The sequence below is a fragment of the Odocoileus virginianus genome, chromosome 26 (genome assembly GCF_023699985.2).
Source record: "Odocoileus virginianus isolate 20LAN1187 ecotype Illinois chromosome 26, Ovbor_1.2, whole genome shotgun sequence".
NCBI lineage: Eukaryota > Metazoa > Chordata > Mammalia > Artiodactyla > Cervidae > Odocoileus > Odocoileus virginianus.
Genome location: NC_069699.1, coordinates 43,467,545 through 43,486,143, shown reverse-complemented (window position 1 = coordinate 43,486,143; position 18,599 = coordinate 43,467,545). Strand labels below are relative to the sequence as shown.

The 18,599-nt window shown below is 41.1% G+C and overlaps 1 long non-coding RNA gene across 1 annotated transcript in view; it reads right to left on the bottom strand.

The window, feature by feature from the left end:
- Positions 1-615: 615 nt before the first annotated feature.
- LOC110151912 (uncharacterized) overlaps positions 616-18,599 on the bottom strand; it is a 141,780-nt gene continuing 123,796 nt past the window's right edge. Inside the window, exons 7-9 of the long non-coding RNA XR_011483733.1 lie at positions 18,183-18,319; positions 3,976-4,132; positions 616-2,405 (exon numbers count right to left, since the gene is read on the bottom strand). This is a non-coding gene — a long non-coding RNA (uncharacterized lncRNA). The remainder of the gene's footprint in view (positions 2,406-3,975; positions 4,133-18,182; positions 18,320-18,599) is intronic.

Genomic DNA, 18,599 nt, shown 5'->3' with positions numbered 1-18,599 from the left:
ACTACAAGAAAATGAAAAGACACAGGATGGATAAATTTTTTTATAGCTCATATATCTGATGAAAGTATTCAGAATATATAAAGACTCATCAATAAAAAGCAAATAACCTAATTTTAAAATGAGCAAATGATCTGAATAGGCCTTTCTTCAAGGAAGATACAAAAATGGCTAATAAGCACATGAGAAGATGCTCAACAACATTTAATAATCAGGGAAATGCAAACCAAAAGCACAAGAAATATCTCATACTAGGTGAGTGATACCACACACTAGGATGACTATGATAAAAAATAAATGGACAATAACAAGTGTTGATGAGGATGTGGAGAAACTGGAACACACCACTGCTGATGAGAATGTACAACTCTGTAAAACACTTTGTTTTACGAACAGTTAAACACAGATTTCCCAGAATGACCCAGCAATTTCACTCCTAGGAAAACACCCAAGAGACTTGAAAACAATGTCTATACAAAAATGTGTATGGCAGCATTATTTATAATAATCGAAAAGGTCCAACTTTTTATAATAATCGAAAAGGACAACTCAAATGTCCCTCAACTAACGAATGGATAAACAAAATGTGGTATATGAACACCCTCCGATTTTGTTTACCTGAAAATGTCTTAGTTTCCTCTCTCTCTCTTGAAGTCCAGTTTTGCCAGATAATCCTCATCTAAAGAATCTTAACAGTTTTTCTCTTTTTCTCTTTTTCTTTTAGCATGTTTAGTATATTAGCCACTACCTCTAGCTTCCAAATTTCTTAGGAGAAATCTGATTATCTTTTTTGAGGATTCATTGTGTATGATAAGTAACTTCTGTTTTACTACTTCTAAAATTCTCTTTGTCTTTGCCTTTCATCAGCTGGATTATAACGTTTCCTGGTGTGGTATGTGTATGCATGCACATTCAGTCTTTCTGACTCTTTGCAACCCCATGGACTATAGCCTGCCAGGCTCCTCTGTCCATGGAATTTTCCAGTCAAGAATACTGGAGTGGGTTGCCATCTTGTACTCCAGGGGATCTTTCCAATCCAGAGATCGAGCTGGTGTCTCTTGTGTCTCCTGCATCTCCTGTACTGGCAGCCTGATTCTTTACAACTGTGCCACCTGGGAAGCCTTCCTGATGTGGTATTCTTTAGCAACTGGGAGTTCTTTGAGTTTCTTAGATGCTTATATTTGTGTCTTTTATAATGTTTGGGAGGCTTTTGGCCACTATAAAAACTTTCATGGCTCAGTTAATTAGTATCCTCTTCTTCTCCCCTCACCCTCTTCCTTCCTGATGATCAGAAACTCCTTTGTGATCAATTTTATTGCAGATTGTTATTTGTTTGTTGCTATTTTTTCCTTCTTTTTAAAATTTTTTCCTTTAAAAAAATGTATTATTATTATTTTTTAGTCTTCCATCTTCTTGGTCAGTTGGCTTTCCAAATAAAGTTGTAGTCCTTGCCTCAAAACCTTGTCTCTCAGTTAATTTGCCTGTTGTGTGGCGAGCAGACCAAGTTTGGACTTGTTAACAGGTTTCTTTTTCACTCTGGTATACTCAACTTAAGTTTTATGATTTAAGTGGCACCATGCATTTTCAACTACAATTAACAGAACAAAATTTACCTCTCATCTGGTCTCATGCAATTTTCTTGGCAGAAAAAAACTGGTGATTCATGGCCATATTTAACCCTCAAACTACAGAAAAAAAAAATGTTCACAGGCCAATGCATCCAAATAATTTATGTTTGTACAAACAGCTGGGAGATATGAAGTGTTTGTAGTCAGCTGGAACCTGCTTGATTCCACGGGATCCAATCACTATTTTATAGATTTATTATTAAGGTTCTGATATGCTGTTGTTCAGTTGTTCAGCCATGTCTGACTCTTTGCGACCTCACAAACTGCAGCTACCAGGCTTCCCTGTCCTTCACTATGTCCCGGAGTTTGCTGATACTTATGTCTATTGAATCTGTGATGCCATCCAACCATCTCATTCTCTGCCAACCCCTACTCCTCCTTCCCTCAATCTTTCCCAGCATCAGGGCCTTCTTCAATGAGTTGGCTCTTTGCATCAGCTGGCCAAAGTATTAGACCTTCAGCTTCAGCATCAATCCTTCCAATGAATATTCAGGGTTGATTTCCTTTAGGATTGACTTGTTTAATCTCCTTGCTGTCCAAGGGACTCTCAAGAGTCTTCTCCAGCACCATAGTTAGAAAGCATCAATTCTTCGGCAATCAGTCTTCTTTATGGTCCAACACTGACATCCATACATGACTACTGGAAAAAGCTTGGCTTTGACTGTATGGACCTTTGTCAGCAAAGTGACGTCTTTGCTTTTTAATACACTGTCTAGGTTTGTCATAGCTCTTCTTCCAAGGAGCAAGCATCTTTTCATTTCAACAGGAGAATGTTGGAACCTACCAAAAAGAGATACCCCAGGTTCAAGGGCAAAGGAGAAGCCATAGCAAGATGGTAGGAGGGGTGCAGTCACTTTTAAAATTAAACCTCATACCCTCCCGAGACACTTGGAGGGCACAAAGAAAACCTTGTGCTCATGAGGACCCAGGGAAAGAAGTGACCTCCACAGTAGACTGAACCAGACTTGCCTGTGACTGTTTGAGGGTCTCCTGTGGAGGCATGAGTCAGGAGTGGCCTGCCACAGGGATGGGGGGGCCTCTGATAGCCGCAGTCCTGGGAGGCGCGGCATGTGGCGTAAGTCCTCTTGGAGGAGGTCGCCATTAGCCCCACCACAGAAGCTCAAAATGGGCGATACACAAACTGGAGAACAATTATACCAAAGAAGTTCTCACACTGTTGCAAAAGTTCTGGGCCCCACAATGGACTTCCCTACCTAGGGAGTCGGCATAGGGGCTGAGAATCCCCAGGGAACCTGACTTTGACGGCCAGCAGGATTTGATTACAGAACTTCCATGGGTCTGGGGAAACAGAGACTCTTGGAGGGCAAGAGCAAAACCTTATTTGGAGATAAGGTCTTTACAGAAGTTCTCAAGTTGAAGTGAGTCATTATCACGCCTTAATCATATATGGCTGGTGTCTTTATAAAGAGAGAAAGCTGGGCAGAGGGATATGCAGAAAAGGAAGATAACATGAACAGACATGGGAAGAAGACAGCCAGAAGGAAGGCATGGAACAGATCTTTCTTTCACAGCTCTCAGAAGGAACGAACTCTAAGGACGCTTTGATTTTGGACTTTTAGCTTTCAGGACTGTGAGACAATATATTTCTATGGTTTAAACCACTCAATTTGTGATTCTTTGTTATAGTGACCCCAGCAAATGAATATATTACTTGTATACTTTTTTTTTTTTTTTTAAAGAAAGCCAACTCTTTAAGAAAGCTACAGGGACTTCCCTGGTGATCCAGTGGCTAAGACTCTGTGCTCCCAATGCAGGGGGCCCAGGTTCCATTCCTGGTCAGGGAACTAGATCCCACATGCTGTAACTAAAGATCTTATTTGCTGCAACCAAGACCCAGTGCAGCCAAAGAAAGAAAGAAATATTTTAAAATAAATAAAAAAGGCCCTGATGCTGGGAAAGATTGAGGGCAAGAGGAGAGAAAGGAGCTACAGAGGATGAGATGGTTGGATGGCATCATTGACTCAATGGACATGAATTTGAGCAACTCCAGGAGATAGTAAAGGACAGGGAAGCCTGGCATGCTGCAGTTCATGGGGTCAAAAAGAGTAGCACATGACTTAGCAACTGAACAACAACAACAACAACAACAACAAACTATAGAAATGGGAGTATTTTGTGGCTGTTTTATTTTGCGATTTTTCAAGTTTGCAAGAATTTACAGATTATTTCTCTGTCATGCATCTATTCTTAGTGAAGATCTAATTTCATGCAATGAGGAAATAAATATTGCCTTGGCCTCATTTCTTTTCATTATTTAAAAAGAACCCTGTGACATGATGCCATCAGCTAAGTTTTTGCTTTCATGTATCTTGCTCAAAGGGAAACTCACTTTTGATGTTGTTCTCATCAAAGGTTTCAGAGCATCTGTACTTCACGGTTCTTGGCAGAATCACCTGCAACATAGCCGAGGTCTGAAAGCTGTCTTCCTCATAGTGCCTTGCAGACTGATTTGTAGGTTGCTGAACGTAGCTAAATTGAAAACTGCCCTATTTGAAAGAAATGGATGTCGTCAATCTTTCTGGAATATCAAAAGCTACAGGACAGACAGCCCACAAAATATAATGACTGCCTAGAAAACCACCTGGAGAATGGCAGCAAATGTAACCTGCTGCATTTGAATCATCTACGTGACATATTGACCATGCTATCATTGAATTTTGAAAGACTCACTCTACATTTCAATGGCCTGTGTGGTAACTTGCATTGGAGTTAGAGAAAGGGAGGCCTTCCAGTCTTGCAGAATCTTTCTGGGATATTTTTATTAAATTGTAGCCCACCTTTTACTAGAGTCCTTGGAGCAGAACAGACAGACAGACAGACAGACAGACAGACAGCAGGCCTTGAAGAAATTAACTGATTCCCACTGACTATATGACTCACCAGGTTGGTTATGGCAGTGAGCTTTCAAGTCTCCTCCTCAGGCTTTTTGATGGAGTTGGGTCTCCAAAACCTTTTGGCATATCTGTATCTCCTGAACCCCTAGATTAACCCAGAGATACTTGTGTATTTGTGAGGATGGAGGTGTGTGGGCTTGTCAAATCCCTTCAAATGTTTTGAGATGATTATCAAAGCTACACAGGGAACTTGACTTGTGGGAGGACTTGAAGTGGTTATACAATGACTAAGACAACTAAAGCTAATGTTGAAATGCCCACGATGATGTCATAAATGTGAACAGAGTTTCACAGGTAGTCAAACAGATACAGGTTGACATCTTTCTGGAGGACATGGACCAAGAGTAGGAGGCAGTAGGGAAACAGTCACAGTTTATCTTACATGTTTCAATTTAGTTTTTCTTTGAAAATGAGGATAATTATATTACATATTATTATTATTTCTTTTTGGCCACGCCACACAGCTTGTGAGATCGTAGTTCCCCAACCAGGGGTTAACTTGCTCCCTACAGTGGAATCACAGAGTCCTAACCACTGGACTGCCAGGGAAGTCCCTTATGTATTCATTTTATCAGTGAAGGTAAAAATATAAATTTTGAACTAAACTGAAAACAAAACCCAAAATACTTGGGTAATTAACACCAAATGTTTTGGTGCTTTTTTTGGGAAAATGGTAAGTGGTTGTGAACTGATTAACAGAAACATAATTTTCTTTTCTCCTTCCTGACTCTTATGTTACACTTCTTAAAATACTATCTCCACAATCCATAAAAAGTAATAGTAGCCTTCACTCCCTAAGCATTGACCTAATGTGTTGGGCACTGTGTTAAGTGTATCACAAATGTCTTCCCCTTCAGTCCTTACCAATTTTAGTATATGTGCTGCCGAAGCGAGCACTTCCCCTTCAATCCTTACCAAAATCCTTGGGATGAAAAAGGGTGACCTTTAGAGAACTGATATGATCTACAGCTACTGCATCCACTATTCTATTCTCAGGAATACGTTGCAAGTACGAAACTCCACAGAACATCATTTGGAAATACTGTCTTTTCATTGGATTTACTATCAATTTGATGAGTTGTTCAAGCAGGAATAAATATAACTGTCTTTTTCTCTTTAAGTCATCCTGTCGCTGCTAGAGAATAGATCTCTGATGGTCACAGCGAGATGTCTCTCAGAACATCTGTACTGATAACTAACGTTTCAGAGTTTTGGCTTGAAGGTCCCATCCCAGACTAGAAGAAACAAAGTGTCAAGATATATCCATAAGTGAATTTAGAAATATATGATATTCTGAAAGAGACTGAGCCATCCCACAGAAGTAAATTTTTCAGATAACTGATACTCAAGCATCAGAGATTTTAATGACTTATTCTTTGCTCTTTGTTTGTTTCATAGCTGGTGTATTATTTTTTTTTAATTTTTATTGGAGTATAGTTGATTTACAGTGTTGGGTTAGCTTCTGTTGCACAGCAAAGAGAATCAGTTACACATATACATTTATTTACTCCTTTCTAGCTTCTTTTCCTGGAGAAGGAAATGGCAACCCATTCCAGTGTTCTTGCCTAGAGAATCCTGTGGACAGAGGAGCCTGGTGGGCTGCTGTCCATAGGGTCACACAGAGCCGGACACGACTGAAGTGACTTGGCAGCAGCAGCAGCTTCTTTTCCCATATAGGTCACCACAGAGTATTGAGTAGAGTTCCCTGTGCTATATACTGGGCCCTTAATAGTTATATATTTTATATATAGTAATGTGTACATGTCAATCTTTCAATTATGCCTTCTCTCCCCACCCCATTCCATTCCCCAGCTTCCCCTCACCCCCACCCATTTACATCTGTGATTCTGTTTTGTAAATAAGTTCATGTGTACCATTTTTTTTAAGATTCCACATATAAGCTATATATGACTTATATTCTTTCTATTGAAAGTTTTTCAAATAGAACTGTATCATGCCTGTGGTAAACAGTATATATTACTTGTAATTTAATCTTGATAAATAAGCTTATCATTATGAACATCCATTATTGTTCTGTGCTAGATCATGAAAAAAATGTAGTTTATTTAGAAGGCTCTTTTAACGTATACCTCCACTAGGATATAGTCCTTTTCCAAAGAGTTAACTCATGGGATTATTATACTATTCTAACAGTGCTGTTACTGGTACAACATGTCTGAAACGCTTTCTTATGAATGAATGTTGTACTTAGCCTTAGCTGAGATTTCTTTAGTGGGGGAAGATCCCATCTTTTGAAGGTAAATTTGATTTTTGGAAATACCTTGTAGTCATTTGGAACCAAATCTAAATTACCATCTGGGGTCAGAAACAACCTGTCATTATCAAGTAAGAATGCAGTTTGTCACTTGCCTGGGATATTTTCACTTGCCTCTACCTTGATCTCTGCATTTGAGATCTCCTTTTTATTGAAAAAGGAAGACACATTTCTTTACATTCTAGAACAGAAGAATAATGCATATTTATTTCTTTACATTCTAGAACAGAAGAATAATGCATATTTATAATGATAAGCTAGATATGAGCCTTTGAGGAAATAGATGAGCAGATAATTTTTAGGTTTTGCTATGTGCTGTGTGACATAAGCTGTCCTTTTCAAAAGGTCTTCAAGACAGACTTATACAAGGGTTCCCCCAACATTTTATGATATTTTTTTTAAATGTACAGAAAAGTTGGAGACTTTTATAGTGAATAGCCACATATCTACCTCCTAGTTTCGCCTGTTGACAGTTTATTGTACTTGCTTTGTCTTCTTATCTATCAATATTCATTTTTTGGATTGATTTCAAACTTCTAAGTTTTTTTAAAATATACTTTTTGGATATTCTAGATCCTTTCCATTTCTATAAATATTTCAGAACCACCTTTTCAGTTTCTACAAAAAAGCTTCTGGAATTATGACAGAAATTATGTTGAATCTACAGATCAATGTGGAGAGAATTCACATGCTAATAATATTGAGTCACCCATTCCATGAACATGGGCTCCATTTAATTAGGTTACCTTAAATTCTCTCAGAATGTTTCATGGTTTTCAGTACAGAGGTCTTACATTTCTTTTGTGAAATTTATCCCTAAATATCTTTTTCTTCTTCATAGTACTGCTAATGGAATTAAACACCTATCTTCCAATGGTTTGCTCTTACATATAAAATATAATTTAGTTTTATATATTAACCTTCTATCCTGCCATCTTGCTAAATTCACTTATTCATTCTAGTAGTTGTTTTGTAGATTCCTTCGGATTTCCTATGTAAATGTAGAAGGAAGAAACTTTATTCCACTCTTTTAGGTTCTGTGTTAGACCTAAGAATTAAACTGTCATAAGACAAATTAACAGGAGAAAAATATATACATTTTACCTACTGTTCTTACATGTACATAGTAGTGTTCAGGAGGAAAATAAAGACCCGAAGAGGCCATTAGGCCTCAAGGCTTATATATATATTTAAACAAAATCAATAAACTGTGGGGATGTAACAAGATAGAGAGGCTTGATCAAGATGCAGGACATGGTGGGACAGTGTCTAGGGAATATTTGCTGAAAACTGATGGAAGATAAGGCCTTTGTTAGTAGTTTTTCTGTACATGTCCTCTCTGGCATCAAATCCCAGTTCTGTTAAAAAAAAAAAATCCCAGTTCTGTTAATAAGAATGTTCTCTTCCTGGTGCAGACAGTGCACTCTTCACAGGGGAAGTTTTATGACCTGCTTTGAGGTAGAAAAAGGGGAGGTCAGAGAGCCCTTTCTGTATCTGCAATTTGTCAAATGCCTTCAGCCCAAAATAAACAAGCAGCATATTTTGGGGTGGGGTGTTCTGAACTCCTTCATAATCAAGCATGTCATCTGTAAATAGAGATAATTTTATTTTTTCTTTCTTAATTTATGCCTTTTAATTTCTTTTTCCTTTCCTCATTACACTGGCTAGGACCTCTGCTGCTTGGTGAGTACTTGTGGTGAAATGGGACATCTGTACTTTGTTCACAATTTTAGCATTGAATATATCACTATTAAGATAAAGGGGATTTGCTATATATGTGTGTGTGTGAGTGCATGTGTGTACATATACACACACAATGAAATATTAGTCATAAAAAATGAAGTATTGCCATTTGCAGCAACATAGATGGACCGAAAGAATACCATATTAAAGTGAAGTCAGACAGAGAAAGACAAATATCATATGATAGCACTTATATGTGGAATTCGAAACAAATGAACTTATTTACAAAATAGGAAGGGACTCACAGACATGGAGAACAAACTTATGTTAGCAAAGGGGAAAGAGAGGCAGAGGAAGGATAAATGAGGAATACGGGATTAACAGATAGACACTACTATATATAAAACAGATAAGCAACAAGGATTTACTACATAACAAGGGAAAGTATATTCAATATCTTAAAATAGCCTATAATGGAAAATAATCTGAAATATATATATATATAACTGAATCACTTTGCCAGGTGGAGCTAGTGGTAAAGAACCCACCTGCCAATGCTAGAGACATAAGAGATGTGGGTTTAATCCCTGGGTCAGGAAGATCCCCTGGAGGAGGGTATGGTAACCCACTCCAAGATTCTTGCCTGGAGAATCCAAGGACAGAGGAGCTTAGCCTGCAGAACTGCAACTTAGACAATGTTGTAAGTCAACTATATTTCAATAAAAAGGTGAAAAAATATTTCATTGTTAAGAAAAATGTGAGCTGTAGGTTTTTCAGGCTCTTACTAGATTGAGAAAGTTTCCTTTTACTCCTAATTTCCTGAATTGGATTTTGCCAAGTGCTTTTTTCTATATATTCAAATGGTTGTATGGATTTTTCTCCTTTAGTATCTTAATATTGTGAATTACACTGATTAGTTTTTGTATGGTAAGACAACCTTGCACCTTAAAAGAAACCACCCTTGATTATAATATATTATTCTTTTCTATATTTTCTTACTCAAATGTGACATACAATTTACAAGTCCATCCTTCAGATAGTGAGGACAGGTTTTTCTCTTCTTATAAAAAATTAAATGACTCAGTTGAGTCGTTTGGGCCTGGCAAAGTTTATTGAGGAAGGTTTTCTTTAAAAAAACAAAACAAAAAACTACCTGGAGAGGCTAAAGTCAGAACTTAGCAAGATGAGAAGGTGGGTGCTGTAATAAAAATAACTATTTGATCTTATTTCCCAATTCCTGACATGTGCATGTGCTAAGGCGCTTCTGTCGTGTCTGACTCTGTGACCCCGAGGACAGTAGCCTGCCAGGCTGCTCTGTCTATGGAGTTCTCCAGGCAAAATTACTGGAGTGGCTTGCCATTTCCTTCTCCAGGGGACCTTCCCAATCCGGGGAATGAATCCACATCTCTTACATCTCCTGCACTGGCAGGCAGGTTCTTTACCACTATTGCTACAGCTCTGGGAATCTTAGGAGTGAAGAGTGCCTTTTGTATGCTAATGAGATGGTTGGTGGCTGGGGGCTCCTAGGATCGGGGCAGAAACACAGCAGAAGGGCCAGGCAAGAATTGTCCACCCTCCCAAACGACTCAACTAAGTCATTTAATTTTTTATAAGAAGAGAAAAACCTGCCTTCACTATCTGAAGGATGGACTTGTGAATTGTATGTCACATTTTAGTAAGAAAATATAGAAAAGAATAATATTTTATGATCAAGGGTGGTTTCTTTTAAGGTGCAAGGTTGTCTTACCATACAAAAACTAATCAGTGTAATTCACAATGTTAAGATATTAAGGGAGAAAAGTCCATGACCCTTCCTCCTTGATCTCTAGGAAGGTGAGATGGGCTGATCACACCTCTGTAACACAACCTTCATAAAACTCCTGAACTGGCACAATTCAGCGAGCCTCTGGATACGTGAACATGTCTATGAGGCAGAAGGGTGCCCCACCCCAATCCCGTGAGACAGAAGCTCCTATGTGCCACACTTCATACTATGTGCCTCTTTGTCTGGCTGTTGATTTGTATCCTTTATAATATCCTTTATAATAAACTGGTGATAGTAAGTACAGTGCTTTCTTGAGTTCTATGAGTCAGACTGGTGAATCATTCAGGTGGGGGTGTGAGAACCTCCTAAATGCACAGCTGGTTGGTCAGAAGTGACAACCTAGGTCTTGGAACTCTGACTTGTGAAGAAGGGGGAAGTCTTGAGGACTGAGCCCTAAACTGGTGGGATCCGAGACTAACCCTAGGTAGAAGGTTAGAATTAAGGTGAATTATGGAAAAAGTAGATAAATAAAGTGAACAGTAGGATGCTCAGCTGGTTTTGAAGAGTTGGAGAAGCACTAGAAAAGAAATCATACATTTGGTGGGTTAAAAAAAAAAACACCGAAGATTCATCCAAGTAAATCTGAAGATCTCATTGGTTTGATTCAGAAATCCCTTTATCAAACAGCATCCAGCCCAGTAAACAGAAGAGTGGTCTGAGCAGGCTGTCCAAAATGGACACTGTGCAGAGGCAGCAGAAGGGTGTGGCAAGGAAGCTATTAGCAAAGAAAAGGAAGGATTGTTTCAGGCCTGGTCACCTTATTTGGGGGGAAGGCTTAGGGGCGATCATGCAGATGACCTTACTGGTGCTGACCAGAAAATCCCAGTTAAGATTACATTCCCAAGGAAGGTTAAAACAGCAATTAGACATTAAACCTAAGTTTGGAATTGAGCCCTTTAGCAGAAGTGACCCGTTTAGGCCTGTGGTTTTACTCTTTATCAGGGGTCAGCAGCATCAGGAGTTCAAATGGCTTGGAAGTGACAAAACCATCATGGGTTCTTCCTTCCTTTCTTCTCCTTCCCGTCTCTCCCTTTCCAGGATCCATTCTCTCCCTGTAACTGCACCTACTCCATTTTCATCAAGGTCTAGATCCCAGCTCTTCCCTGGTATCTCAGTTGGTAAACAATCTGCCTGTATTGAAGGAGACCCAGGTTTGATTCCTGGGTCGGGAAGATCCCCTGGAGAAGGGATAGGCTACCCACTCCAGTATTTTTGGGCTTCCCTGAGTGGTTCAGATGGTAAAGAACCTGCCTGCCAATGCGGGAGACCTGGGTTCAGTCCCTGACTTGGGACGATACCCTGGAGAAGGGAATGGCTACCCATTCTGGTATTCTGGCCTGGAGAATTCCATAGACAGAGGAGACTGGCAGGCTACAGTTCATGGGGTCTCAAAGAGTCAGACACGACTGAGTGACTTTCACATACTAGATCCCAGTTGGTTGTCATAACCCCACAAGGAACTCTCAATGTCATTTAGTTTGATCCAATATATACATTCCCCTTCTCATACATCTTAATGAACCCGGTCCCTTTGCCCAGTGAGCAGCCATCCAAAATGCTGATGACACTGAGATTTGCAGCCAAATAAGGAGATGGAAGAAAAAGCCTTAAATCCACCACCATGAAGACAAGAGGGCTTGTGTACTTATGGATAAAGAGGCGAGGTAGGGGCTTCCCTGGGCTTCCCGAGTAGCTCAGCTGGTAAAGAATCCATCAGCAATGTGGGAGACCCTGGTTCAATTCCTGAGTTGGGAAGTTCCCCTGGAGAAGGGATAGGCTACCCACTCCAGTATTCTTGAGCTTCCCTGATGGTTTAGATGGTAAAGAACCTGCCTGCCAATGCAAGAGATGTAAGAGATGCAGATTCGATCTCTGGATTGGGAAGATGCCCTGGAGGAGGGCATGGCAACCCACCCCAGTCTTCTTGCCTGGAGAATCCCCATGGACACAGGAGCCTGGAGGGCTACAGTCCATGAGTCACAAGAGTCAGACAGACTGAGCAACTACGCAGAGCGCAGGGGCTTCCCTGGTGGTCCTGGGGCTAAGACGCAGTGTGCCCGAGTCAGGGGGCCCAGGTTCAACCCCTGGTCAGGAAGCTAGATCCCACATGCTGCAACTAAGACCCAAGACAGACAAATACATAATAAAATAAATAATTTTTTTTTTTTTTAAAGAAGCGTGGCAGTCTGAGGCAAAGGGGTGTGGGGAAGGGTGACTGGAGATAAGAGAAAGGGGAAGTAATCATTGTAGTAAGCTGCAAGCTTCTACATGGGACACCTGTTCAGAAAATGGTGGGCTCACATGTTTTGAGGGTGGCGTTTCGGGCCCTCTAATGTTTAAAGGGCACTGAGTGGACATTTGCACATGCCCAACGGTAAGGTCGGCTGTCTTAACCAGCCTTATCCAGCTCGAGCTTGAAAGTGAAAAGTGTTAGTCTCTCAGCTGTGTCCAAGTCTTTGCGGCCCCATGGATTGTAGCCTGCCGGGCTCCTCTGTCCATGGGTTTCTCTAGGAATGAATACTGGAATGGGTAGCCATTCCTTTCTCCGGGGGATCTTCCCCAACCCAGGGATCGAACCTGGGTCTCCTGCACTGCAGGCAGATTCTTTACCATCTGAGCCACCACGGAGGTCTGCCTCCAAATTCTTGGAAAACAACTTGGGCAAACATCTGACAGTTTAGGCTCCAGGCTGCTTGGAGGACATGCAAGGTTTTGTTTTGTTTTTTGAATCAACAATGAAAGTCAGTTTGATCAGTGAAGGAAGGTTTCAGGTATAATAAATCTAATTGGTGACTACCCAGTTTCACTCTTTTAATAATCAGGTGGTCCCATCTTTAACTTACCTTCCTTCCTCAGAATGTAATGTTAGCAAAGCTTAAACTACGATCCATGTCAGAGTGATTAACTCTTAGAATGTGTTTTTAGGGGGCCTTCCCTGGTGACTCAGTGGTAAAGGATCCGCCTGCCAATGAGAGACACAGGTTTGATCCCTGGGTGGGAAGACCCCATGGTGAAGGAAATGGCAACCCACTCCAGTATTCTTGCCTGGGAAATCCCATGGACAGATGAGCCTGGGGGGCTATAGGCCATGGGGTTGCAAGAGAGTCAGATGCGACTTAAGGACTAAACAGCAACAACAATGTGTTACTAAGGCCTGCAGAAAGTTCCCCCGGGTCAAAGTAATGGGCTGCAAAGTGAAGGAAACCCAGACACTGATACCGGTGCAGAAGAAAGCATGTGGAAGGCAGAGAAGTCTTTCCAGCTTCCCTAGTATCAGATGGACTATGCTGTTTCCTAGTCTGTCCATCCTTAAAGTTCCCTGATCAGCTGTGGGACTACCTGCTTTAAGTGACATAGTTATTTCCGTCTTTGAATGTCTACCTTCAGGCCTAAAACAAGAGACCTTTCTGTGGGAGAAGTGTTTTTGGACAGCACAGTGTTTATTAATGTCTCACCTCTCTGCCTGATCTGGTTACAAACATTTAAAGAGGATATAAGGATATGTTTGTTATTGGCAATCAAGGAAACACACAAGAGTTAAATAGGAACAGGTGCCTCTGCCCACCCCAAGTTCTATGAACTTCACAGAAACAGGATCACCAAAAATGCAATTTTTTTTTTCAGGCTCCTGCTTGGCTGCTCCCTTTCTTGCTCCCACTAGATGTCACCACACTACACAGTAATAAAGGGAAAAGACCTAAGTGATGGGCTTCTGGACTGTAGAGAAATGGCTATCGGCAAATCGAGCCTAATTAGTTTATTTAATAAGCTGTGTCTTTAAGGAATGAAAATCATACATAATCAGGCCAGAAAGTAAGTTACTCGTTCACTCTCTTAAAATGCTATCAGTCCTGGAAATCCAAGCAGAGAGGAGCTTACCGTCACTCTGTCTGTAAAAACCTGGCTGAATTAAATCAGCCGATGACCCTGCAAAGGCTGAGTGGATCTCACCCTGCAGGATATTAAATCTCTTTGTTGAGAGCTTGGATTACTGCTAGATCCCTTTATCACTTGAGCTGAGCTCCTGCGGCTGCTGGGGATTAGACATGATCCTTCTCTGTTGACGGCGCTCTCACATCCTTCCTCTTCCTAGTGTCTCCTTTGTGGTCACTCTTCTGTGACGGCGAAGATAAGATGCCAGAGATAAGGGGCAAGTGAACGTGGCAGCCTCTGCAGCATTTCATTTCCAATGTCCTAGCTGCTGAGCTGTCCCGCTGGTACTATAAACATTCTTCCTGGTCCCTAACATCAAACAGCCTCTGAAAGCCAGGTCTACGATTATCAGCTTGATCTCAGACCTAATTTAGGATATCAGGATGCTTGGTGGAAAGTAAAGCCCAGCAAATTCTATGTATCTCAGAGGATGGGTGATAAACACTTGGGAATGTATCTAAATCTAACGAAGCTTAGTTCCATGAGGCTGACCCCTTCCATCTCCCAGGCAGGTCTCCCTGGGTACCACCATCTAACTTCCTGTGGATAATAATTCAGCATCCAGGGTTCAAGAAGCTGGCGGGTCAGTGATTGCTCTGTGTTCTGTTCTTTGACGAAGACAAGATGCCACTGACATCTGGCTTTCCTTTTGATACCAGGTTTAGTTTCATTTCAGCTAGGTCACCCGAGATTGCTGTTAAAGTGTCCTGGGAGTTAGCAGGCGCTCAGAAAGAAGAATGAGGTTCAGCTGCCATTATTAACATCAAGCAGGTTTCCCAGGTGGCTCAGCAGTAAAGAATACGTCTGCCAATGCAAGAGGTGTGGGTTCGATCCCTGGGTCAGGAAGATTCCCTGGTGAATGGCAAAGCTCCAAATGGCAACCCCATTCCAGTATTCTTGCCTGGAGAATCCCCACGGACAGAGGAGCCTGGTGGGCTTCAGTCTGTGGGGTCGCAAAAGAGTTAGACATGACTTAGCAACTAAACAACATTTATAAACTATTAAACTCAGTATGGCTGTGGGGGAATCTCAAATGTGTTTACTTGAAAGAGAACACCTCCCCCTCCCCACTTCTATATGAAACAGGCAAAACTAGAGCTGCCACATGCAGTCGTGCACCACCCGAGGGGGTGCCATTTGTGATGTTTTCTGTGTAACCATAGGTGGTACCTGGGCAGCACTCCCAAACATAAAGCAAATAAAATCAGTACTTTATTGAGGTAAAATTGTATGTTCTAATTTTGAATCTTTATCTAAAAGCCAGTCAGTGGGAAATACCCCTTTGACTAAAATTAAACTTTGAAATTGTGAGTTGTGGTTGAAAGTTGCCCTCGGCTGCATCTCAGATCATGCAGATAGGCAACTGAAATCTTAGAAACATCTGAAATCAGACAGATCCAGACACTCACAGACAAGAGTGGCAGGAATCACAGACTTTGAAATTTGGGTAATTTCTGTGCAAGAGGAGAAGGGAATATCTATCAAATGGAGGTACTGTTTAACTCAGCAATTCTGCTTCTAGCATGTTATCTGATGTACTTTCAAATATGAAAAATGATCTGTAGATGAGAGTTAGTCATTGCTGCCTTGTTGGTAACCGCAAAAAACTGGAAACAACCTAAATGTCTGATAGAGGACAAATCACACAAGGGAACACTTGGGAGCTCTCACCAGGAATGAGGAAGCTCTCTGTGCACAGATGGAATGGTAGGCAGATACAGGGGCCCAGGCAAGGAGCAAGGTGCAGAAAAGTGTGAATAAAAGGGTATCTTGAGTGAGTGTATGTGGGTGTGTTTATTCATCTCCTTGTATATGCATAAGAAATTCCTGGAAAGATACCTAAGAAACCAATAACACTGTCTGCCTCCAGGCCAAGGTACTGACTACACGGGCAGGGATAGAGGGCACCTACTCGATATTTATTGCACCTTCTCAATTGTAAACTACGTGAAAGTGAAAGTTGCTCAGTCGTGTCCAACTCTTTGTGACCCCATGGACCATACAGTCCATGGAATTCTCCAGGACAGAATACTGGAGTGGGTAGCCTTTCCCTTCTCCAGGGGATCTTCCCAACCCAGGGATCGAACCCAGGTCTCCTGCATTGCAGGCGGATTCTTTACCACCTGATCCACAGGAAAGCCAAAGAACACTGGAGTGGGTAGCCTATGCCTTCTCAAGCAGATTCCCGACCCAGTAATCAAACCGGGGTCTCCTGCATTGCAGGCGAATTCTTTACCAACTGAGCTATCAGGGAACAATATGAATGTATTACCTAATCTAATAGCAACAAAAATAGTCTTATTAATAATAGTCAGATTCCCACTTGCCCTCCCCCTAAAAAGTCCCCCCACCCAAAACACATGAGAATCACAGTAGCTTTCTAAAATACAATGTTCTCACAGCACAGCTGAACCCACTGCTGATTCACTTTGGTGCAGCTTTGCCCCAAGACCAACTCCACTACTGACAAGATCGTGTTAAGTTAGCACTGAAGTTTAATCCTGCTTCCATTACTTATAAGTTGTGTGACCTATGGCAGATCTGCTTAGCTTCCCTGTGCCTCAGTTCCCTTTTTAATAAGTGATGGTAAATCCTACATTGAAGGGTTATTGAAAGGACTGGACCATTTGGTATGTGTTCAGCGTTCAATGAAACATTTAAAAAGAACACAACAGAACAAAGAACCCCACTGTGCCTGGTTCATTATCAGGGTGTGTGAAGGCTGCAGTGGTGTAACTGATAGCAGACAGCACATAAGTGCAACCCTTGACACACAGTATATACTTACTAAAACATTCATTCCCTCCTTATGGGAAATGGGCTGCCAGGGGATTTACAGACTCTGAGCAGGCTGGGCAGTCATTTCCTACTGGACATATTTGTGATGTCTCCATTTTAGTCTGCAGATGGACCCTTTGAGCTGTCTTAGACTGGGTCACAGTGCTTTTGGAAAACAACTATTTGGCTGTATTGTTTTCATGTCAGTTTCTTATGTTTATCTAAGCAAACATTTCCATATTTTTTTGTCTAAGTTTTATATGGATTAAATTGTTTCAGTGGAAACGTGCCTTGCTGTAAAATGCAAAATCTGAGGTTCTGACTTCAAGCATAAATTGAAGAAAGTTGAGAGGCAATTATAGGAATAATTCTTAGAGAAGCCAAAATAAAAACAAAAATAAATAGCCAATATTTTTAGAACACTAGGGGCTGTGCCCAGCACTTCACAAGGTTTATCATTAACCCCTTTGAGTTAGTTATGATCAGTTCCAGTTTATAGTTGAGATTAAACTGAGGCAACTTACTCAAGGTTACAAGAGGGTAACTGGTTTGTTCTTTTTGTTATCTAGTCACTAAGTCATGTCCGACTCTTTGTGACCCAGTGGACTGTAACCCACCAGGCTCCTTTGTCCACGGGATTTCCCAGGCAAGAATACTGGAGCGGGTTGCCATTTCCTTCAGCATGGGATCTTCCCACCCAGGGATCGAACCCACGTCTCCTGCCTTGACAGGTGGATTCTTTACCTCTGAGCCACCAGAGAAACCCAGTAAATGGTAGAGATAGGATTTAAACTCAAGTCTGGATAATTTCAATTTCCAAATTTTGTGTAAATATCTTTTCTTCTGAGGCAAAGCATCACAAAACTTAATTTATAAGCCTTAAACAGAAACTGCTAATTGATTTTAAGAGGTAGTTTTCTAAGTAACGAAGGGACCACTGTCTGTTTGATTTCAGTGCATTCTTGGGTTCTTGTGTGCTGGGTCTTTTATGTTTTCACATTTATTGTCAGTTAGGGATTGCCTTTGTCTTTCAGGCAAGGAAACCAAGACTCAGGGATGTTAGGTAACTTGTCCAAGATTGCACAGCAAGTGGAGGATTGCATAGCATTTAAACCAAGGTCTGTCTACTTCTGGAGTATCAGACTTACAGGTTTGAAGAACTTCTAGTCATCTTCAGTCTTGTCTTGTTTATCCTGAAACTGTCTGCTGGCACACAGGTTCAAAGGCAGTTCCACAAAAGGCCCTCAAAATTTGTCTCAAGGAGTTGTTTCTCCTGGTTAGATACCTATGCGACCCAAAGTAAAAAACAAACAAACTTTCACATTAAGATGAGTCTCTGTCTCTGTATTTAGATTCCATCCACTCTCTATCTAATATATTTCTCATTAGAGCATACATTGCTGACATGAGTTTTGTAACAATGCAACAGTTTCTGCAATTCTTTATAGTCTGAGTTGTCAGTGCCTTCAATTAGGTGGAACAGAATTCCTTTCAGACTATGAGTCTCTGACAGGGTTTGTTTCGATTCCCTTGAAGCAACTGTTTACAGCCAGAGGTTCCCCGGT